We start from the raw sequence: 25,074 nt of genomic DNA, 5'->3' as shown, positions 1-25,074 counted from the left end.
CGTTGGGTATCATAGGAAGTGATTGCGGGATCGTTATATATTGGATTGAGCATTTATCACTCCCGATAAATGGGAGATACATCCAAGGATCGCTTGTGGAAGACTCGACTCTAAATCCTTGCAAGGTGATAGCTTAAGACTTGAATTACAGATTTCACTTAACCTATCTATTTGAGTTGACTCGGCCTGTACAAGTAAAACGAACGTCTCGCTATATGTGACTTGACATCACCCATAGTCATAAGATTCAGTTCAAGGATGTAGTTGATAAAGGATCGAATTATACTGTAACTAATACGGAAAGGTTAACGACAGAATCAACCTGTCTTCTTATAGCTCTGGGGGAATGATTACGGACTTGCTAATCACATACTCTGTACATCATTCCGTTATGCAAAGATTAAATATAATTCTTTGAAAATTTATTTAATAACGTTGTATACGGCTAGAAGAAATAAGAACTTAATGGGTCACACATAAGACTTGGAACCTAAAAGAGAGATAGATGTTAATTAATTGATGGAAGCCCAATTGAGCCCAATAAGGCCCATGGACCAAAGGGGGGTCGAAATTCATGTAGTGATATACATGAATAATTAATTTGATTTTGTTAAACTTAATTGGATTAGGATTATGAATTAAATTAATTAAGAGATAAATAAGTTAGGAGTTTTAATTAGATTATAATACTCCTATTATTATCCAATAAGGTTATTATTATTATCCTTAATATATTAGATATATAATGAGATAATAATTAGGAATTCTATTCCGAATTGAATTCCTATTCAGTAACCTAATTCTATCTAACTAGGGATTAGATACAAGAGATTATAAATACCCCTCCCCTAGTGATTTTCGAAATCCTAAGAGAGTTAATCCCCTATTGAGATTTTCGAAATCCATATAGTGCAAGAGAGAGAAAATTTCGACACCCCTAGTTCGAGGACGAGATTTTCCACGGCTTCTTTCCGATCAATTGATTTCATCTATTTCTCTTATCCTTGATCTTGTGTTGATAGTTAGAGGCAATCTACTTTGGTTGCTATTCAACGGTTGATTCTAAATTAATCTTCCCGTGTTTTATTTCGTGTTTGGGAACTCGGAGAAGAGTTGTGGGCACTTCATTAACAACGGTAGATTGATCATCAAAAGGTAATTCTTCTTATCCTTCTTTATATGAAATAACGGTTAACGGATCTTGTGGTTTATAGAAATAGGTTAAAAAATTTATATTTCCGCTGCTATACCTTAACCTAATTTCCAACAGTAGTATCAGAGCCATCGTTAAATCCGTTATTTCATATATGAAAATTTAGAAGTTTTCAATAGGATTGAATGAATATTTATAGTTAGGATTAATTAACAACTTGTTTTGATTAATTAATTCTAAAGATAAATAAGTTTTAATTAATTGTTAATTAAAATTGATTATGCGTATGTTCCTAATTATTTTGGTTGATAATCATTATAACAAAATCTATTAGTTTTATAGTTAGATTGATAAAATCAGTTTTATTAATTCTAAAGATAAAACAGGAAATCTATAGTAGGTTTTCCTATTTTCTGAAAATCGTTTTAAAACCGTTTTAGAACTGATATGTATATATTTAAAACTGTTATTATACAAAAAAAATATGACAGCAGCCCGAGTTTGTAAATCAAAATGTTAAATGAATTAAAATCAAAATAATTGGAACATGCATAATTAAAGTTTGTTTTACCAATTTGTAAATCAAAATGTTAAATGAATTAAAATCAAAATAATTGGAACATGCATAATTAAAGTTTTGTATAGTTATATTAATCTAAAGATTAATATAAAAGATACGAAACTATTAGAAGTAAAATTGGATGAAAGTTAATTTGATAAGTTAATGTGATTAACATAAATATTACATAAGATAGATATGTAATCAACCAATTAAATTTATTTAAGGGTAAATTCTAAAAAAAAAACCCTGTGGTTTGATGTTGTTCCAAAAAAAAACCCTTGTGGTTTGTTTTTACAAAAAAAAAAGACCGTGGTTTCACCGTTACCCGAAAAACGGAAAATGACTTAACACCCTTAAAAGTGCTGACGTGGCAAAGGGTAGAGTTGGAAAAATATTTTTTTAATTTTTTTTTAATTTTTCTTTTTTCTTTTTCTTTTTCTTCTTCTTCATCTCCTCTTCTTTTTCTTCTTCTTCTTCTTCTTTTTTCTTCTTCTTCCTCTCTCTCTTCTCTTCTTCTTCTTTTTTTCATCTTTTTTTTCTTTTTTTTTTAATTTCCAGAATTCTGGAAAAATTCTAGAATTCTGGAATTTTTCCAGAATTCTGGACGTCTGAAATCCAGACGTTCTTAAGAACGTCTGGGTTTCAGACGTTGAACGTCTGGATTTCAGACGTTCAATGTCTGAAATCCAGACGTTGAACGTCTGAAAACCAGACGTTAACGTCTGGGTTTCAGACATTGAACGTCTGAAATCCAGACGTTCAACGTCTGAATTTCAGACGTAACGTCTAGATTTCAGAAATTTAAAAAAAGAAGAAGAAGAAGAGGAGAGGAGAGGAGGAAGAAGAAGAGAAGAAAAAGAGAAAAGAAGAAGAAGAAGAAGAAGAAGAAGAAGAAGAAGAAGAAGAAGAAGAAGAAGAAGAGGAGGAGGAGGAGAGGAAGAAGGAGAAGAAGAAAAAGAAAAAAGAAAAATTAAAAAAAAATAAAAAAAAAATAATTTTCCAACTCTACCCCTTGACACGTCAGCATTTTTAACGGTGTTAAGTCATTTTCCGTTTTTCGGGTAACGGTGAAACCACGGTCCTTTTTTTTTGTAAAAACAAACCACAAGGGTTTTTTTGGAACAACATCAAACCACAGAGTTTTTTTTGGAATTTACCCTTTATTTAATTGAGTTTATGCATGTTTGGAGTTATGTACATATTTGAACCCTCTTTTAGTCTTTTGGTATTTTTGAAATAGGGCCTGCGAGTCCTGCCTTTCTACTATCTATTGTAATTTCTCCTCTCATCTGATTCCCTTCAATTCAATTGAAGTTTTCTTTAGTAGTATAGAAATTAATATGTAATTTCAAGGCGCCATGGAGAAGACGGAGGACCTAAAGAGAAATATGTAATAGTTAGTATTTCCTTAGGTTTGCCCTTTTATTCCGTCTCTGGCTCGATGGAATAATTTAGATGATATGTCCATAACGCCAATGTATGTGTCTGATGTATGCTAAAGCAAATCAAGACTAAGTTAGATTATGAGACCTAAAATAAAATCCCTCATTAAAAAGTTAAGTAAATAAGCAAGTTATTAAAATCGGTTGGCCCTCCCTAATATTATAATTCAGCCTGCAGTACTAAGGGCCTTTGGGTTGTTGAGTAAACTCAAGCTCGGGGTCTTACGGTAACACCTGAATTATCGAAAATCTTTTTTCATGAATATGGGGTAATACTTAAATTAGATTATGATAATTGGATGAGTAAACTCATGTTGTCATAAACTAATGGGCAATATGGTTGGGATTAATATGAATAGCATATTAGTTACTAATGTGGTTAGTAACCCAATAACCTAGGAATCACATTAAGGATGTGATTGATTGCATGAATCTACCTAATGAATGAGACTAGCTTGTTGAGTAAACTCAAGGCGAAATCTCAGGAGTTAGGATCCTAGCTCACTAAAGGATTTGTGAAATTCTTCGAATTAATATGGAGGGCTATTAATTTGGCAAAATAGTGGGAGCAATCTAAAATAAACTAAAAGGCCTATAATTTTAGATTGATATACTTTAAGCAAATGAATGACATACGTTTACTCTTTCTCACTCTCAGGTTTAATTAAACACACTCTTAAAATCATGACTAACACCAATCTGCAAAACATTCTTACCGATAACAAATTGAATGGTTCAAACTTCACCGACTGGTTTCGTAGCCTCAAAATTGTTTTGAAGTTCGATAAGATAGGGTATGTACTTGATACAACGATACCCCCTATCCCTGCTGATGATGCTCCCATTGAGGAAATTGATGCTTACCAGAAGCACAAGGCTGATGATGATCATGTCGGATGCATCATACTTGCATCGATGACACCGGAATTACAAAGGCAACATGAGGAAATGGATGCATATTCCATCATCATGCACCTAAAGGAATTGTTTGGGAAACAAACCAGGTCCGAACGCTACGAGATATCCAAGTTGCTATATCGTTGCAGGATGCAAGAGGGCACATCTGTCATGACACATTGTGTCAAGATGATTGGCTACATTACCAAACTTTCTAGTATTGGATTTGCGATGGATAACGAATTAAGCATAGACTTAATTCTTCAATCCCTCCCAGAGAGTTATTCACAGTTCATTATGAACTATCAGATGAATGACTTGCAAACCTCTCTTGAAGAGCTTGCAAATATGCTCAAGTCAGTTGAGCCCAATATGAAGAAAGACAAAGCCATACCGGCTCTTGTCATTGAGGGATCAAAGAAAAGGAAAGGGAATTATCCCAATCCTAAATATCCCAAGAAAGGTAAGAAAGCCGTGCCCTACAAAGCTAAGGGAAAGGAAGTGAAGAAGCCCAAAGGAGAGTGCCACTTCTGTGGTAAAGACGGGCATTGGAAGAGGAACTGCAAGGAGTACCTAGCCTCCCTCAAGAAGGGAAATGGCGGTGCTTCAACATCTGGTATGTTTTATATTGAAATAAATACAGTTTCACAGTCTGAATCTTGGGTACTTGATACCGGATGTGGATCTCATATTTTTACAAATATGCAGGAGCTAAAACAGACTAAGGAACTAAAGAAAGGAAGCATAAACTTGCGAGTGGGAAATGGAGCAAGAGTTGCCGCCCTCGCAATTGGAGATTATGTTTTGAATTTGCCCTCTGGGCTTGTAATAGAATTAAGGAACTGTTTGTATATTCCACAAATGTCTCGCAACATTATTTCTATTAGCCGTCTTGTTGACGACGGTTTTCATATTTCAATAAAAGACAAGAGTTGCAATTTTTATAAAGATTCGATCTTTTATTTTTCAGGAATATCACAAAATGGGATTTATGTGTTAGATGACAAAATTCTTGTTTTTGCAATTGATACCAAAAGACATAAGCTAGATAATTCAACTTACTTGTGGCATTGTCGTTTAGGCCATATAAACAAGAGACGCATGCTAAAGCTACATTCAGATGGGCTTATAGATCCAATCGATCCCGAATCATTGGAAACATGCGAATCATGTTTAAAAGGTAAAATGACAAAGACACCCTTTAGCAATAAAGGTGAGCATGTATCAGACACTCTAGGACTCATTCATTCAGATGTATGCGGTCCTATGTCAGTCCAAGCAAGAGGAGGATTCAGATTCTTCATAAGCTTCATAGATGACCATACCCGATATGGTTACATCTACTTGATGAAGCACAAATCAGAAGCTTTTGAGAAATTCAAATGCTTCAAGAATGAAGTAGAAAATCAATTAGGAAAGAAAATAAAGATGCTTCGATCTGATCGAGGTGGCGAATATCTTTCAGATGATTTTCTGAATTATCTAACTGGATGTGGGATATGCTCATAATGGACACCTCCCTATACACCACAACACAATGGTGTATCCGAGAGGAGAAACCGTACCCTACTAGATATGGTACGGTCCATGATGAGCATGGCCTTACTTCCAAAGACGTTCTGGGGCTATGCCTTAGAAACTGCCCTCTTCACCCTAAATCGAGTACCAACTAAATCCGTTAGTTCCACACCATATGAATTGTTCGTTGGTAGGAAACCCGTGTTTTCATTTATGAGAGTATGGGGTTGTTCAGCATTTGTCAAACGATTGCATCCGACAAACTAGATTCGAAATCTGATAAATGTTTCTTCATTGGATACCCTAAGGAAACTATGGGATATTACTTCTATCATCCAGATGATCAGAAAGTAATAGTATCCAAGCACGCAACCTTCTTAGAGAAAGAGTTTCTCGAAGAAACACAAAAAGGAAGCATGATTGAACATGACGAAGTTCAAGAAGAAGAAACACCGACTGAAACAACAGAGGCGGTTGAGGTACCCGAAGAAGTCCCATTAGATGAGACTCCAGTGCCACCTATTCGTAGATCACAAAGAGTTCGTGAACTCCCAGTTAGATATGGTTTTCTAGTGGGAGATGATAATGAGGTTCTCGTGTTAGACGACGGACCCGAAAACTACGAAGAGGCTCTTACTAGTCCAGATTCTAAAGCATGGCTTGAGGCCATGGATTCTGAAATGGATTCCATGTATACTAACCAAGTGTGGACTTTGGTTGATCCACCCGAAGGGATAATACCCATTGGGTGCAGGTGGATCTTCAAAAAGAAGACAGACATGGATGGAAAGGTTAGCACCTACAAAGCTAGGTTAGTAGCGAAAGGATATCGTCAGAAGCAAGGAATTGATTATGACGAAACTTTCTCTCCTGTGGCTATGTCCAAATCAATCAGAATCATGCTTGCAATTGCCGCTCATTTCGATTATGAGATTTGGCAAATGGATGTGAAAACAGCTTTCCTAAACGGAAACCTGCTTGAGGATGTATATATGATGCAGCCTAAAGGTTTCATATCGAAGGATGCAAATAAAGTTTGCAAACTTTAGAGATCCATTTATGGACTCAAGCAAGCATCAAGAAGCTGGAATAAGTATTTTGACGAAACCATAAAACAATTTGGTTTCGAACAAAATTGCGAAGAAGCTTGCATTTACAAGAAAGCAAGTGGGAGCTCTATAGCATTTCTCATACTATATGTGGACGATATATTATTAATGGGAAATGACATTACTCTACTACAGTCGGTAAAAGTATGGTTATCTGGCAACTTCTCAATGAAAGACCTTGGTGAAGCAGCTTATATACTTGGTATAAAGATCTACAGAGATAGATCGAAAAGACTGCTTGGTCTTTCACAGGCTACATACATTGAAAAGGTGCTAAATCGGTTTAGCATGCTTGAATCGAAACGAGGTAACTTACCCATGCTACATGGAGTAAAGTTAAACAATCATCAATGTCCTAAAACCGATGATGACAAAAGACGAATGGCTGTAGTCTCGTACGCCAGTGCAATCGGTTCGATTATGTATGCTATGCTATGCACTAGACCTGACGTAGTGTTCGCGTTATCTGTAACGAGTCGTTACCAAGGGAATCCGGGAGACGAGCATTGGATTGCCGTCAAGAACATTCTTAAGTACTTGAGAAGAACTAAAGATATGTTCCTAGTGTACGGAGAAGGTGATCTGAAAATAGAAGGATTTTCAGACGCAAGTCATCTCACAGATGAGAATGATTTTAAATCCCAATCAGGATACCTGTTTATCTTGAATGGGGGCGCGGTTAGTTGGAAGAGTTCCAAGCAGGGAAGCGTAGCTTTCTCTACGACCGAGTCAGAGTATATCGCAGCTGTCGAAGCAGCAAAGGAAGCGGTTTGGATAAGAAATTTCATTACAGAACTTGGTGTGGTGCCTGACATTGTAAATCCCATTACACTGTATTGTGATAACAATAGAGCCATTGCGCAAGCAAAGGAACCACGGTCTCATAATGCGTCCAAGCATTACCTTAAGCGATACCACATCATTAGAGAGATTGTGGCTAGAGGAGATGTGAGAATAGAAATAGTACCTACAGAGGACAACGTTGCAGATCCGTTGACAAAGCCTTTAACCCAGAGAGTACATGATCGTCATTTAACTTCTACTGGGATAAGTTTTAGAAACAATAGGCTTTAGTCCAAGTGGGAGTATGTTGGGGTTTAGTGTCCTATGGACAATTGTTCTAGAATACAAACTTAATGTAAATGAATTGTTCTTTATATCATTTGTTTTAATGAGATATATGTTTTATAACTATATAAAGGCAATCCCTTTTAAGCACTAAATAAAGTCTAATAAAAGGAAATCCGTAAGTTTATTTAAAGTGATTATAAAGTGTTCATACAAGCATGAAGTGAGACAAAACTTTATAATAAACTGATAAACTTAAAACCACCCCAAGTCAAGTGATATGTTTGGGATTGATATATCACTGTTGAGACTTGTATGTAACAATGTCTTCTGTCCGACAGAAAGCTGATCTCACAAGCTTCATATATACAGATATTTGGACAGTTACATAGATCCGATGAAAAGTTGTTCATTAGGATTGGGGATCCGATATGAGATAACAGGATGGGTAGATTCATCCTTGTCACCTGTTCATCTCATTGGTATTACTAGGTATAACTAATCCTCAGACTCAAAGGAATATTAATTGGTATTCTGGATTACGAAATGTGACGCTTTGACTCTGGTGTAACACGATCCTTAACAGAGATGACTCTGGGGTGTGAACAGTAGACGTTGGGTATCACAGGAAGTGATTGCGGGATCGTTATATATTGGATTGAGCATTTATCACTCCCGATAAATGGAAGATACATCCAAGGATCGCTTGTGGAAGACTCGACTCTAAATCCTTGCAAAGTGATAGCTTAAGACTTGAAATACAGATTTCACTTAACCTATCTATTTGAGTTGACTCGGCCTGTACAAGTAAAACGAACGTCTCGCTATATGTGACTTGACATCACCCATAGTCATAAGATTCAGTTCAAGGATGTAGTTGATAAAGGATCGAATTATACTGTAACTAATACGGAAAGGTTAACGACAGAATCAACTTGTCTTCTTATAGCTCTGGGGGAATGATTACGGACTTGCTAATCACATACTCTGTACATCATTCCGTTATGCAAAGATTAAATATAATTCTTTGAAAATTTATTTAATAACGTTGCATACGGCTAGAAGCAATAAGAACCTAATGGGTTACACATAAGACTTGGAACCTAAAAGAGGGATAGATGTTAATTAATTGATGGAAGCCCAATTGAGCCCAATAAGGTCCATGGACCAAATGGGGGTCAAAATTCATGTAGTGATATACATGAATAATTAATTTGATTTTGTTAAACCTAATTGGATTAGGATTATGAATTAAATTAATTAAGAGATAAATAAGTTAGGAGTTTTAATTAGATTATAATACTCCTATTATTATCCAATAAGGTTATTATTATTATCCTTAATATATTAGATATATAATGAGATAATAATTAGGAATTCTATTCCGAATTGAATTCCTATTCAGTAACCTAATTCTATCTAACTAGGGATTAGATACAAGAGATTATAAATACCCCTCCCCTAGTGATTTTCGAAATCCTAAGAGAGCTAATCCCCTATTGAGATTTTTGAAATCCATATAGTGCAAGAGAGAGAAAATTTCGACACCCCTAGTTCGAGGACGAGATTTTCCACGGCTTCTTTCCGATCAATTGATTTCATCTATTTCTCTTATCCTTGATCTTGTGTTGATTAGTTGGAGGCAATCTACTTTGGTTGCTATTCAACGGTTGATTCTAAATTAATCTTCCCGTGTTTTATTTCGTGTTTGGGAACTCGGAGAAGAGTTGTGGGCACTTCATTAACAACGGTAGATTGATCATCAAAAGGTAATTCTTCTTATCCTTCTTTATATAAAATAACGGTTAACGGATCTTGTGGTTTATGGAAATAAGTTAAAAAATTTATATTTCTGCTGCTATACCTTAGCCTAATTTCCAACAAGTTTCACTCTTAACAACTTTCTCATTGTTAACAGTTTTATATGGCACGTATGGGCCTTGAACTATTGCAAGCCATGCACTCATGTTTGTGGCTTGAATAAAGTTGTTGAGCGATTTCCGCAAGTGCACGGTTTCGCTTGTAGTAATAAAAATATCGATCCCACAGAGATACGTTTTTTAACGAAAAACTTATTTTTGAATCTTTAATTTCGAACTTGTTAGATTTATAAAATGTAAATAAAAAGTGAAAATTGGATTAATTGAATTTAGGAAATTTATTTGATTGAATTTGAAAACTTTGAGTATTTGAAAATGCTGGAATAAGATTATATATTTAGAATAAATCGATTGTTAGAAAGATCTTCTGATTTTAAGGATGAATTTTACAAAACAGGAACATTTAGAACTTATTAGAAAAAGGAATGAATTTGTTCATTTGCATTAAGCAAAGAAAACAACTTAAACTTTGTATTATTATGATGATGAAATAAATGACGGAACCTCTAATTAATTGGCTTTGAACGCGACAAAACCCTTTCGGGATAGTTGCCCTTACTCAAATTAACACTCTTTCGAGATGATAATTTGCCTAAGTGTTCAACAAAGTTTCCTTGTAATGATTTTGAATTCAAGTGCATATTAATGAAAACACCAGCCTCACTTATATTGGATTGGTTACCATAAGTGCTGCATAACGATTTGTCGAATAGAACGGACTTTATTAGATGAAATATAAATTGATACAAGTTTACAGAGAATAAGGAGCATCGAGATCTTCGAGGGCGTGCAAGTGAATGGCTTGATCGGTTCCGCTTCCTTGGGTTTCCTAGGAGGTTGTCAGGCTCGGGGGCGAACACTTTACTCAATCTTCTCGCTATAACTTCGTAATAGGGATTCGGTCGGCCACTACCATGATGCAAACTAAAACTGGAACAATGTCTAAACGCTACTGAGTTGTAATTAAACTATAAACAATATGTGTACCTCATCTTGTTTTGTACAGAATCTAATTTCTAACTCTCGAAATGTTTTTACTTAGAACTTCGATATAAGTTCTATGCTCTGATTTCTATATCTATATTATAGCATTTCATTACACTTTTTCTCAACATCAACTCTTTATTTATAGATGTTGAAGGGTTGTGTTTGAAGTGATGTATCCGTTGGTTAAGAGTCGTGTCCGTTGTGAAAGGACGTCTTTATCCACTTGAACGAACGCGTTTCTTGGATTTTCAGCATGTGTTAAATGCTCTTGGTGAATTTCTGCACTTACCGAGGATAGTAATCCGCGGCCGTGAATGACGTAGCACTGAGCTTGAGCGACGGACGAAGGGGAGAATTGGTTGTACCGCGCGTGTCGCGGCCGCGGGTCTGGGATCCACTGTCGCGGCCCGGCAGGTTTTCTTACTTCTTGCTTTCGTTCGTGTCCTCGACTTGGCGCTTTCGATTTACGTCGTCTTTGACTCCTTTTGTAGGGTTTTTCTTCTGTTTTAGATCCTTTTTCGTTCCTATTTGGATTTTACCAAATATTCAAGTACCTTGCAAGAAAGAAAGATATTCGAAAGTAAAAGTAATCTAAACAGATATAAATAACACAAATTCGTAATAAAAATGATGTAAATGTTAATGATATTTTAGGTATATTTTGGGCTTAACAAATCTCCACACTTAATCTTTTGCTAGTCCCGAGCAAAATTTCACTGAATTTATTCCTTAACTAATCTCTTTATAAAAAATAAAACATATATCTTTGTGTTTACCTTTTAAATTAGTTAAGCCGAAAAGACTAACTTCACATGGCAAATTTATACGCAAAATATCAAACTAACTTAGTATAAATACGATATATCATTCGTCTTGTATTTCAATTTTTAAATTGAAGTATTCAGGACGATGTAAGCACGCATGCTATTGAGTCTTTCATCTCAAGGCATTTCAAAGCACCAAATTTCCTTTCCCAAACTTGAATTATTAAGTTTTAATTTATTTGCTTAGTTACGCCCGTGATAAGGGTGGTCTCGATCGTAACTTTATATGCATTTGTTTTGTGTTCGCTTAAGAGGTACCGACCATGCCATGGGTGGACGCAATCGTTACTTTAAACTTTAAACACGCTTAATTTTTCTAATTTAAACGTTCCTTTCATACCTCGATTGTGATAAGGGTGGTCGCAACCGTGGCCAAAAGTACGCTTTACTTATTAATTTCTTCCCTTTCATACCTCGATTGTGATAAGGTTGGTCTCAATCGTGGCCAAAAGTTAAGAATACGATTTATTGATTATAACTTGGGAAAAAGAAAATTAGCACATTCATCCTATATTGACTTAAAATTCAACATGTATTATGGCTATAGTTTCCTTAAAAACTTCAATTGGTGTTAATGTAAGACAAAATCAAAACCGAGCTAAAAAATTTGTTAGTTCAAATTTAATGCCTATAAACCTAATTGAAAATTTAAAATAAGATTTATTGTATCATGAATTTCATGATATGAAATAGAGATTAAAAATAAAGAATTTTTACTTAAATACATTCACTCGAGACAATTTTACTTAAAATCGTGTCGAAGATTTGTGAAAAATATATCTCCTCCCACACTTAAATTGGACCATGTCCTCATGAGGGCAAAAATGGAGATAAAACATTAAAGATAAAACAAACGGAAATAAACGAAAGATGTAGCAAAAACATTCATCAGAAAATTAATTAAAACTTAAATTGTACGAAACATAAGAAAGAGAAAAATGTACGAAACTGAAATTGAAATAAGATAAGATAAAAATAAAAGATAAAACCTAAGCATGTGGCGGGGAATCCGGAGGTGTTGGTGAAGTTTCCACATTTCGGCGTCGGAAAAATGAAAGCATCCGATGCCGAGTTGAACGATGCGCACGCCTCAAAGTATTGAGGTTGTCATTCATCACCATATTGTTCTCCACCAAATCATCAATTCGCAAATTCATTTGTCGATTATTTGCGTTGATTTGGTTCAAAATCCGCCTTAAATCCACCGGATCATTATCTTGTGTTGCTTGGGCTTGTGGTGCAGCGTCTCCACCTTCCTCCACTCCTTCTTCATCGGTACCTACATTATGAGAACTAGAAGCACCTCCACCCATAGTGCCACGAAGATGTGCAATACAGGTAGCATACGAAATAAAAACAGGAGGAGCCACAGAAACCAATAAATGAGCCCGCTCAAGAGCCGCAATGTCCAAAACTGGAACATATCCATGGTAGGCGGACATATCAAAATTAGTCAATTCATCCCGTGCTCCCAAAACAATAGCGGTGATCAAATTACCGAGAGGGACTTGAGTGGTATGAGCCCTCGAAGCACGATACAAATTATCAAAAAGCATTCCAATGCTATCCACCCTTAAACCCTTGAACAAACAATCCCAAACAAACAAATCCCGGACTTGAATTTTTGAACTCTCAACACGACCAAAAAGTGAAAAGCTCAAATACTTGTGAAAGAAGAACACACAATTATCCTTAATTAACTTGCTCGAAGTGTTCTTAGAATCAAAAGAAGTTTGGTCAGACAGAGTTTGCCAAAAAGAGTTATTATCAAAATCCTGAGGCTTATCATAAAAGTCACTAGTAGGGAAACCAAACATATTACCCATAGCCTCATAATCAACTGTATAGGTAATACCCTTATTCCGAAAAGAAATTTCTGTCCTCTTTTTGTTCATCGTCAAAGTAACCAAAAACTCAACCACATACTCTTGAATTTGTGGAAAACGCATAGAAGCAAAAGTTTCTCATCCCAAAGTTTCAATAAAAGCAGTAATTTGTGTAGTGAAGTTCAACTTCCTTACCGAATCAAAGTCAAGAAACTGCATATCCACGAACTTGCGATTGGCGTGTGAAAAGTGCTTGAAACGTCCAACTTCTTCTTCAGAATGAATGTCGAAATAAGCCCCGCAACTAACCCTAAGGCGATTAGCCTCAGTGACAGCCGGTTTGTGTCCAACACGCTTTGCTCTAGGCATGGTTATGGTGTTTATGTGTTATGAATGTTAGGGTTTTAGAGAAAAAGATGAAAAGAGAGAAAAGCTTAAGGTTGAAGATGAAGTAGAATGGTTGTGAATTCTTGGAATTGAAAGGTGTAGGTGATTGAAAAGGGTAATGAGGAAATTGGGAAAAGGAAAAGTAAGGTATTGGGAAGGGGTAAGAGTAGGGGATTGGTTAAATTTGGAGGTGATGTAAGGTTTGTGTAAGTAATAGGTATATATAGGGTTTAAATAACAAGGTAAATAGTTAGAGTAGGAATAGGAATTGGAATAGGTAGAGTTGAAATAGGAAGAGTAATTAATATAGTTAGAGGTTGAATAGGAAAAGGTGTAAATAGAGGATGAATAGGAAGAAGAATAGGTATAGGTTAAATAGAAAAGGAAAAGGTATAGGAAGAATGGAAAAATAGGTCGAAAACCGGACCTGGAGTGCCTGAATTACGCGTGTCGCGGTCGTGGATGTATATCCGCGGTCGCGGATCGCGTTTTTCAACCAACATATCCTCTGAAATTTGAGAAGAAAAATCTAAAGTTACCGAGAATCCAACATTCGCGGCCGCGAATCGCGCTGGGCAGCGAATCTTGTGTCTGAAATTTTCTGGATTTTTCTGATGTTACCGTGGAAGCGCATCCGCGGTCGCGGATCACCTCGTGGCTATCCAAATTCAGCTTATTTACTTCATTTCGTGCATTTTCTTGATAAATTATATCCTGAACTTATTGAAAAATGAAATCTGTACTTAAAACATAAATGAAAATCATTAAATGATAAGGAAAACCAAAGGTTTATCCTTATTAATGAAAGAAAAAAAAATAAATGAAAATGCTTTAATTAATGAATGTTAAAATTAGAAATATGAAAGGGTTGGAACTAAAATTAATTGAAACATTTATGTGCATTCATTAAGTTAAGTTAAATGAATCTTATGTTAGGAACTTGAAATTTAATTATTAATCAATTAATTAGTTAAAACTCTAAACTCCTGATCCTCTACCGAGAATCCTCATCCTCGGTAAGTTCAGAAATTTTTCCCTTCAATTTTCAATCAGAATTCTCAACTGAGAATCTGAAATCCTCTACAAGTCCAGAAATTTTCCTGACTTCTAGCCATGCCTAAATTCTCAACTGAGCATTTGAAATTCTCTATAAGTCCAGAAATATTTCTACCCCATTAAGAATTTCATATATGTGAATTCTCAACTGAGAATCTGAAATTCTCAACTGAGAATCACTGAATTTTCTAATTTTTATGAAATTCCTAAAAATTAATCATGACTCGAATATATATTTCTATATCTAAAATTCTAAAATGATATAATCTAAAACAAAACAAAAATAAAAATAAAAATAAAAATAATAAAAGAAAAATGAAATGATTTAAATGTCAGGAAATCTTGTTACGAAACTAGGTCCTATTTCGGAAATATTTTCGTAATAGATTTTACATCGATTACTGTTAACTTTGAAACGCTTACCATTAGTTTCCTCAAGTTCCAAAGAACCATAGTCGAACGTTTTGACGACTAAATACGGTCCGTCCCATCTAGACTTAAGTTTTCCCGGAAATATACGAAGCCGTGAATTGAATAACAGCACCTTATCTCCAACATTAAAGTGTTTGACTTTAATCTTGGCATCGTGCCATTTTTTCACTTTTTCTTTATAAATCCTCGCATTTTCATACGCTAGATGACGTAACTCATCTAACTCATTTAAATCGAGCAAACGTTTCTTTCCTGCTTGTTGTAAATCAAAATTAAGTTTTCTAATAGCCCAATAGGCTTTATGTTCTAATTCAACTGGTAAATGACATGCTTTTCCATACACCAAACGGTACGGAGTCATTCCTATTGGTGATTTAAATGCAGTACGGTATGCCCATAGCGTATTATTGAGTTTTTGTGACCAATCTTTTCTTGATGACGAAACAGTTTTCTCTAGAATCCATTTGAGTTCTCTATTTGAGATCTCCGCCTGACCATTCGACTGAGGATGGTATGGCGTTGACACGCGGTGGCGTACTCCATATTTTTTCATAAGCATATCGAAATTCCTATTTATGAAATGGGTACCGCCATCACTAACAACGTACCTAGGACAACCGAATCTATAAAATATATCGTCAAGAAAAGTAATAACTACTTTAGAATCATTCGTAGGGGTTGCAATTGCTTCAACCCACTTTGAAACATAATCAACGGCTACTAATATGTAAGTTTTGCCATTGGAAGGCGGAAAAGGTCCCATGAAATCAATTCTCCACATGTCGAAGATTTCGACTTCCAACACGTTTGTGAGGGGCATCTCATCTTTCCTTCCTAAGTTACCCGTTCTTTGGCATTTATCACAACGAGTAATAAAGGAACCAACGTCTTTAAACATTGTCGGCCAATAGAAACCACATTCCAATATTTTAGCTACCGTTTTATTAACTCCATTATGTCCTCCATACGAGCTGGAATGACATTCTGTTATTATAGATTCATATTCATTTTCTCCAACACATCTCCTAATTATCCCGTCACCACATGATTTGAATAGAAAGGGATCTTCCCAAAAATATTGTTTAATATCGAAGAAAAATTTCTTCCTCTGTTGGGGAGATAATCCTTCCGGAACAATATCGGTTGCAAGACAATTAGCAAAATCTGCATACCATGGTGTCATGATACTTTCTACTTGATAGAGATGTTCATCGGGGAAATCATCTCGTATACCGACAGTTTCACCTATAGGACCGTTTTCATCTTCTAGTCTCGATAGATGATCGGCGACAAGGTTTTCTACCCCCTTTTTGTCTTTAATTTCTATATCAAATTCTTGTAACAATAAAACCCATCTAATCAGACGCGGTTTTGCATCTTTCTTAGCAAACAGATAACGTAAAGCTGCGTGATCTGTATAAATAATAACTTTAGATCCTAACAAGTATGACCTAAACTTATCACATGCAAATACTACGGCTAACATCTCTTTTTCTGTTGTTGTGTAATTTAACTGTGCACCGGACAATGTATGACTTGCATAATAAATAACGTGTAATTTTTTATCCTTTCTTTGACCTAAAACACATCCTACTGCTAGGTCACTTGCATCACACATGATTTCAAAAGGCAAATCCCAATCGGGTTTAGCAATTATGGGCGCACTGACTAAGGCTGTTTTCAATGTTTCAAAAGCTTTAATACAATCTTCATTAAAGTCGAAGGTTGAATCCTTCATAAGTAAATTAGTAAGTGGTTTGGAAATCACAGAAAAGTTTTTTATAAATCGTCTGTAAAAACCTGCATGTCCTAGAAAAGATCTTACTCCCTTGACAGTTGTTGGTGGGGGTAATTTTTCTATTACTGAAGTTTTTGCTCTATCCACTTCTAATCCCTTTTCAGATATTTTATGACCTAAAACAATTCATTCGTCGACCATGAAATGACATTTTTCCCAATTTAATACCAAATTCGTTTCTTCGCAACTAGAAAGAACTCTATCTAAGTTTTTTAAACATGCATCAAAAGAATCTCCATAAACTGAAAAATCATCCATAAATACTTCCATGATATCTTCGATGAAATCATTAAAAATTGCAGTCATGCAACGTTGAAAAGTTGCTGTGTGAAGGTTGTTTTATCTTGGTCATCCGGGTAAATATATATTTGAAAGAATCCGGAATAACCATCGAGAAAACAATAAAATGCATGACCGGCTATCCTCTCGATCATTTGATCGATGAAAGGTAAAGGAAAATGATCTTTCCTAGTTGCCTTATTTAGGTTCCTATAATCTATACAAACCCTCCAACCGGTGGTGGTTCGCGTAGGTATTAATTCACCTTCATCATTCCTTACTACAGTTATACCTCCCTTTTTGGGTACACAATGGATTGGACTAACCCATTCACTATCCGAAATAGGATAAATGATTCCATTGTCTAAAAGTTTAGTAATCTCATTTTTGACTACTTCTTTCATGTTCGGATTTAAACGTCTTTGTCTATCCGCTTTAGGTGGCTTATCTTCTTCTAAGTGAATCCTATGCATTACAATACTAGGATTAATTCCTTTTAAATCTGAAATCTGCCATCCCATACTTCCTATTCTATTTCTAACAACTTCTTTCAATTTTTCTTCTTGATTTTCTGTTAATTTGTTAGAGATGATTATAGGTAGAGTGTCACTTCCGCCTAGGAAAGTGTATCTCAGATGGTTTGGTAGTTCTTTAAGTTCTAATTTAGGTGGAACTATTACTAAAGGCGGAACTGGTCCATCTTCTCGAATCAAAGGCTCTGGGTCCTTATCTTCTAATTCTTCGCCCATTATAGGTTCTATTATTTCTTCTCTTTGAACAATGTCATTAACACATTCTTCAATTAAATCAAGCTTCATACAAGCGAAATCCTCCATAGGATATTTCATCGCTTGATTCATATCGAATCGATCTTATCGTCACCTATTCGTAAAACTACTTTTCCTTCCGACACATCAACTAGAGCACGTCCCGTGTTCATGAATGGTCTACCAAAGATTAGCGGACAATTAGCATCATAAGCAAAATCTAAGATAACAAAATCAGTAGGAAAAATAAATTTGTCAACTTTTACCAAAACGTCTTCAATTATACCATATGGTCTTTTAGTGGATTGATCCGCTAATTGCAAAACCATATTGGTACGCTTGATGTCTTCTTCTAAACCTAATTTTTCAAAAATAGACAATGGCATCAAGTTTATACTAGCTCCTAAATCACAAAGACAACTTGGGAATTCCATATTTCCCAATGTACACGGAATGGTAAAGCATCCGGGATCTTTGAGTTTAGTAGGTAATTTGCTTGATACTATCGAACTACATTCTTCAGAAAGAGAAATGGATGAAATTCCTTCCCAACTAATCTTTTTTGAAATTAAATCTTTCAAGAATTTTCCATAGTTAGGGATTTGCGTAATCGCATCCATGAATGTTAAATTTATATGTAAATTTTTAAGTTTGTCCAAAAATGATAACAGTTGTTTATCATGGTCCTTATTTCGGACCCTGTGTGGAAAATGTGGCTTTGGTACAAAGGGTTTCGGATTAGAGTCAATTGGTGTATCTTTTTGTTTTAATGTATCTTCTTTGGATTTTGGTAAATCATTTCCAGGTAAAGTTGAAATTCCGGGCATTTCCGGACCTAAATAGTTTTTCCCCGAACGAAGAGTGATAGCCTTAACATGCTCTTTCGGATTTTCTTCCGTTTGGCTGGGAAGACTTCCCTCTTTGCGGGATGGAATTGATTTAGCAAGTTGTCCAATTTGAACCTCCAAATTATGGATGCTAGATGATTGGTTTTTGATAAGCTGATCGAATTTATTTTCGATCCGTTTAAAACCATCGTCTTGATTACTTACCTTTACATTCATAGCATCTATAAATTTGTCGATTTTTGAAGATAAAGTGCTAATCGTATCTCTTGTTTGATTTTGATAATTGTTTATACGATATTGATTAGCATTTGCATTATTATTATTATTACCATCTTTCCCGTTAAAGTTAGGATGATTTCTCCATCCAGGATTATAAGTATTAGAATAAGGATTAGTAGTTTGGTTTTGTCCTTGGACAAAATTTACCTGTTCTATCTCATTCATACCTTCGTAGTCAATGTCTCTCTGGATCGGATCATTAGGATCGCATGGTGCCATAAATTTATCAATTTTGTGCGATAAGGCAGAAAATTGGGCTTGTAACATTGCTACAAGATCAAGATTCATTATACCTTTAACCGATGATGTACATGAGGATGATGGTTTCGCCGTTGGTATATGTCCACGCTCTGCGGGCCACATACTGCTGTTGATTGCCATTTCCTCCAAAAGTTCTCTTGCTTGGGCGGACGTCTTCTTCATAAATAACCCTCCAGACATAGCATCTAATGAACCTCTAGTCGTAGGATTTAATCCATTATAGAATGTCTGCATTAAAAGTGCATCTGGCAATTGGTGGTGTGGGCATAAACGTTGAAGTTCTTTAAAACGTTCCCAAGCTTCATAAAGAGTTTCATTATCATTTTGTGTAAAAGATGTCAACTCTTTGATGACTCTTGCGGTTTTTGCTAAAGGAAAATATTTTTGTAAAAATGCTTGGGCTAATTGGTCCCAAGTTTCAAATGTTGCAGCAGGCATAGAAGTTAACCAAATTTTTGCCTTATCCTTCAAAATGAAAGGAAAGAGGCGAAGTTTGATTGCTTCGGCTGTTACATCAGTAATTTTAAAAGTGTCACAAATTTCTAAGAAATTTGTCAAATGTGCATTAGGGTTTTCGTTAGGCAATCCGTAAAACGTTACGTTGTTTTGCAACATATTAAGCAAAGCAGGCTTAATTTCAAATTGATTTGCGTTTATACGGGGTCTAACTACACTATTAGTTACACCGGCCATTCCTGGCCTAGCGTAATCCATAAGTGTCGGTGGATCGGCCATAATTTCTGGCTGGTCTACTTTTGTTTTTAAGGGTGTTTTGTCTTTTTTGTTGTTTTTCTTGTTTTTCTTAAGTGTTCTTTCAATTTCTGGATCAAAAGGATCTGGTGGCGTGCCCGAATTTCGTGAACTGCGCATCAACTTGAAATTGTAACACGAGCCAAACTACCTTCAAAACAAAATTGAAAGCAAATATGTTATAAAACTGAAAATAAATAAAATATAAAAGTTGTATAAAAATAATGTATAAACCTAGATTCGAAAATAAAATGCGAAAAATAAAAATTGTGTCAAAAATTTTGGCGTATCCCCGGCAACGGCGCCAAAAACTTGTTGAGCGATTTCCGCAAGTGCACGGTTTCGCTTGTAGTAATAAAAATATCGATCCCACAGAGATACGTTTTTTAACGAAAAACTTATTTTTGAATCTTTAATTTCGAACTTGTTAGATTTATAAAATGTAAATAAAAAGTGAAAATTGGATTAATTGAATTTAGGAAATTTATTTGATTGAATTTGAAAACTTTGAGTATTTGAAAATGCTGGAATAAGATTATATATTTAGAATAAATCGATTGTTAGAAAGATCTTCTGATTTTAAGGATGAATTTTACAAAACAAGAACATTTAGAACTTATTAGAAAAAGGAATGAATTTGTTCATTTGCATTAAGCAAAGAAAACAACTTAAACTTTGTATTATTATGATGATGAAATAAATGACGGAACCTCTAATTAATTGGCTTTGAACGCGACAAAACCCTTTCGGGATAGTTGCCCTTACTCAAATTAACACTCTTTCGAGATGATAATTTGCCTAAGTGTTCAACAAAGTTTCCTTGTAATGATTTTGAATTCAAGTGCATATTAATGAAAACACCAGCCTCACTTATATTGGATTGGTTACCATAAGTGCTGCATAACGATTTGTCGAATAGAACGGACTTTATTAGATGAAATATAAATTGATACAAGTTTACAGAGAATAAGGAGCATCGAGTTCTTCGAGGGCATGCAAGTGAAGGGCTTGATCGGTTCCGCTTCCTTGGGTTTCCTAGGAGGTTGTCAGGCTCGGGGGCGAACACTTTACTCAATCTTCTCGCTGTAACTTCGTAATAGGGATTCGGTCGGCCACTACCATGATGCAAACTAAAACTGGAACAATATCTAAAGGCTACTGAGTTGTAATTAAACTATAAACAATATGTGTACCTCATCTTGTTTTGTACAGAATCTAATTTCTAACTCTCGAAATGTTTTTACTTAGAACTTCGACATAAGTTCTATGCTCTGATTTCTATATCTATATTATAGCATTTCATTACACTTTTTTCTCAACATCAACTCTTTATTTATAGATGTTGAAGGGTTGTGTTTGAAGTGATGTATCCGTTGGTTAAGAGTCGTGTCCGTTATGAAAGGACGTCTTTATCCACTTGAACGAACGCGTTTCTTGGATTTTCAGCATGTGTTAAATGCTCTTGGTGAATTTCTGCACTTACTGAGGATAGTAATCCGCGGCCGTGAATGACGTAGCACTGAGCTTGAGCGACGGACGAAGGGGAGAATTCGTTGTACCGCGCGTGTCGCGGCCGCGGGTCTGGGATCCACTGTCGCGGCCCGGCAGGTTTTCTTACTTCTTGCTTTCGTTCATGTCCTCGACTTGGCGCTTTTGATTTACGTCGTCTTTGACTCCTTTTGTAGGGTTTTTCTTCTGTTTTAGATCCTTTTTCGTTCCTATTTGGATTTTACCAAATATTCAAGTACCTTGCAAGAAAGAAAGATATTCGAAAGTAAAAGTAATCTAAACAGATATAAATAACACAAATTCGTAATAAAAATGATGTAAATGTTAATGATATTTTAGGTATATTTTGGGCTTAACAAAAGTTCTTCATCCTATTCTTCCAGAATGTATAATTAGATCCAAAGAATAGGGGAGGCCGACTAATTAATAATCCCTCAGGGAGTATCTGCGTTGTTTGGTTCCTTGGAAGGAAACGAGTGTTGTTCTCAGCCATTTATTGGGATCAGCTCAAGATAGTTATATCTTTGAGTAGCGAGCTTAGGGTCTGATACCACTTGTTGGTCCCGTATGATTAGTTCCAAGGGGAGGTTAGGAACTAATGTAACTTTTTCGCTAATTAATCTTGCTGACTTGATAATTTTGGTGAGTTTATTAACTCAGCTTTGGTCAGCTTGGCTGATCTTAATGTAAGACAGCTTTAGTCAGATGTTGACTAAGACTGTTTCACTTGGGAGTTGGGAATTGACACTTTTATGGTCAGCTTCCAACTCAGCACTCTAATTTACTCAGTGTCAGCTTTAAACAGTTTATATGCTGAGTAAATATAACAAGCAACACATGCACATATATATATTTTGAGAGAGTTAGAAATTACTCAGTATCACTTATCCTGGTTCGGCTTCTCTGCCTACATCCAGTCCCCAGACTCCTCCGGGCTTTTAGAATCCAATACTGAGCTCTTTAAAGGTAGAGCACAAACCGGTTACAAGGCAATTGAATATGCAAGAGTACCTTCCTCTATTCGTCTACTCAACTCCTACTAAGTGCTACAACCCAGCACCTAGATTTCTCTACCACTGAGTATTTACAACCAAATACTCAGCACAACACTCTCAATTCACAATTGATACAATTTGCTCTTTTTCAGCTAAAGAACACTTTAGATGATTACAAAACAATCAATCTAGCATTTACACAGGAATAGAAAGTTGGTGTAAGATTTCTTTCTTGTTTTTGAGTGCTTTTAGCTTGTATTTTTCTCTCTTGTATATTCTATATTTCGGCGATGATCCAAGAGAATTGTTTGTCCTTTTATAGTTGTATTTTGAGGATCAAATGATTTGAATTTGATTTGTCCGTTGAATCCAAAATGGCTCTTTTGGGGGACAACCTTCTGGTCAGCTTCAGATGTGCAGGCCAATCTTGTTTTCTGATTTCTTCAGATGTCAGGCTTGTCTTCTTCCTACAGGCTTTGTCTTCCTACGGCAGTTTATTTTATAGCAACGAACAGTTGACCCATGCATCTCGGAATTTGGCTTTTGCGTAATTCCAAGGCTTCAACTATTGGTGCAGACAGTTGTCGGATTTGTCTTTTAGCTAACGGATCATTCATGTTGTCCTGAAGATCACTCAGCTTCACTTCGATAGTCATTGTCTTTGATTGTCACCAAATCTCATACTGAGTTCTTTTTCACTCAGCTTCCATGGTCAGCTTCGTTCTGCAAGATCCAGTTCTGAAACAGACTTCTTTTATGTTGAGCTTCGTTCCACTCAGCTTCTTTGATCAGCTTCATTCTTGAGCTGTTGTTTCGAAGATGACTTATCTTCTCTTGTGCTGAGTTGCTCTTCACTCAGCTTGTGTTGTGTTCTAATGCTGACTTTGTCCTGTCTTGATTTTTATTTCCTTTTGCATTTATATTTATACTCAATATTGAACAAACGGATTAGTACAATTAAATCAAAGCACTTAAATTTAATTGTCTCTTAATCATGGATTAAATTTAAATGATTTTGTCAAATCAAAATCTTGTGGAAAGGTGTTTCAACAACCTTATGGTCCAGTCGCCAATGACAATCAACTTCGAGTGTCATACGCTGGGTGGATACGGTGTAGAGATATTGTTGAGCCATATATGTCCGACCAAATACTTCGTCATGTCGGTTATGTTCAGACTATCCCGACTGAGCATATTAAACCTGATTTTGCATTTCGGCCATGGAAGTTTGTATTGTACAGACTCGCGCATTCCGGAGTGACAGTTGATGATACTTGGCGAAGATTTCCATCTACTCGTGGCGTTGATCGGAGGAGATGCCAGGTAGTTGGAGCCGATCCTGGTGCTTGTGTTGCAGGGTACATGGAGTGGTACAGACGATATTCACATCCTCGTTTGCTTCATGCCCCTCAGGATGCGTCGGTCCACCATACTCGCTCCAACAGCGAATATGTAAGTTTTTTATTATTTATTTATTTATTATTATTTTACCTATGTTATTTTTCTAACATTTAATTTTGTGCAGTGGGTTAGCCGTTTGGTAGAAATCGCTCAGCGGGCGATCACACTCGTGCCCGCTGAGCAGGCTCCACTAGTTAGGACTGATCTATATTAGATTATGGAGAAATAGAACCGGGCGAATTGACTTGTTGTAATTTTTTAATATTTAGAATTCTTTAGAACTTATTGTTTTTAACAAATTTTAATACATATTTAATACTTAATGTATATTTTTCAATTATAATGTTAATAATTATTAATTCAAATTATAATGTTAATAATTATAATATTTAGAATTCTTTAGAATAATTATAATTCAAATTTGTAAAAAAACAGAATTTCACACGTAGGCGTGTGAACATCACCTTCATATGCCTCACCACGTGGTGAGGCGTGATGTTCACACGCCCGCGTTCCGCAGAGAGAAAAACAAAATTTGCTTCCCAAAAACAATAAGGGCAGTTACATCATTTCCCTTAGGCTAAGTGTGTGAAATAAGGGCTAAGTTTAACAACACCCTTTATTTATGACACCTAAACTTGGGTTAAGGTGCAAAAATACTCTTAACATTTTGGATTATGAGCAATTTTACCACTAACGTATTAAAATGGTGCAATTTTACCACTAACATTGGAAACCAAGAGCAATTTTACCACTAACGTTGATAAATTGGATCAATTTGAGAAATAATTCATCAAGCTTCTTCTCGGTCATGAATCTTGCCATCTGCACTTTACACGTGCGTCATTTTATCAGTAACAAATCACAAACATATGTTGGTATGTGAAAAAAATATATACTGTTTTTTTTTGTACAAATTGGACAAAAAAATTCATCGAATTTATAAATATTAATCTCCAATTTTATTATTAAATTATAAAAAACATGAAATCCTTGTTTTAGAATGAATTTTTATGCAATTAGTGCGGAGTAAGGAACAAAAATAT

At 35.5% G+C, this 25,074-nt stretch overlaps 1 non-coding gene across 1 annotated transcript; it reads left to right on the top strand.

Annotated features, from left to right (window-relative positions):
• The first annotated feature begins 19,623 nt into the window (after nucleotides 1-19,623).
• On the top strand, nucleotides 19,624-19,730 carry LOC136210280 (small nucleolar RNA R71). The gene has a single exon (XR_010677986.1). It is a non-coding gene; the product is annotated as a small nucleolar RNA R71 (small nucleolar RNA).
• Nucleotides 19,731-25,074: the final 5,344 nt, after the last annotated feature.

This window comes from Euphorbia lathyris, chromosome 10, assembly GCF_963576675.1.
Source record: "Euphorbia lathyris chromosome 10, ddEupLath1.1, whole genome shotgun sequence".
In the NCBI taxonomy this organism is placed as follows: domain Eukaryota; kingdom Viridiplantae; phylum Streptophyta; class Magnoliopsida; order Malpighiales; family Euphorbiaceae; genus Euphorbia; species Euphorbia lathyris.
Note: the sequence above shows the minus strand (reverse complement) of the source record. Positions and strands in the feature narration are given on the sequence as shown.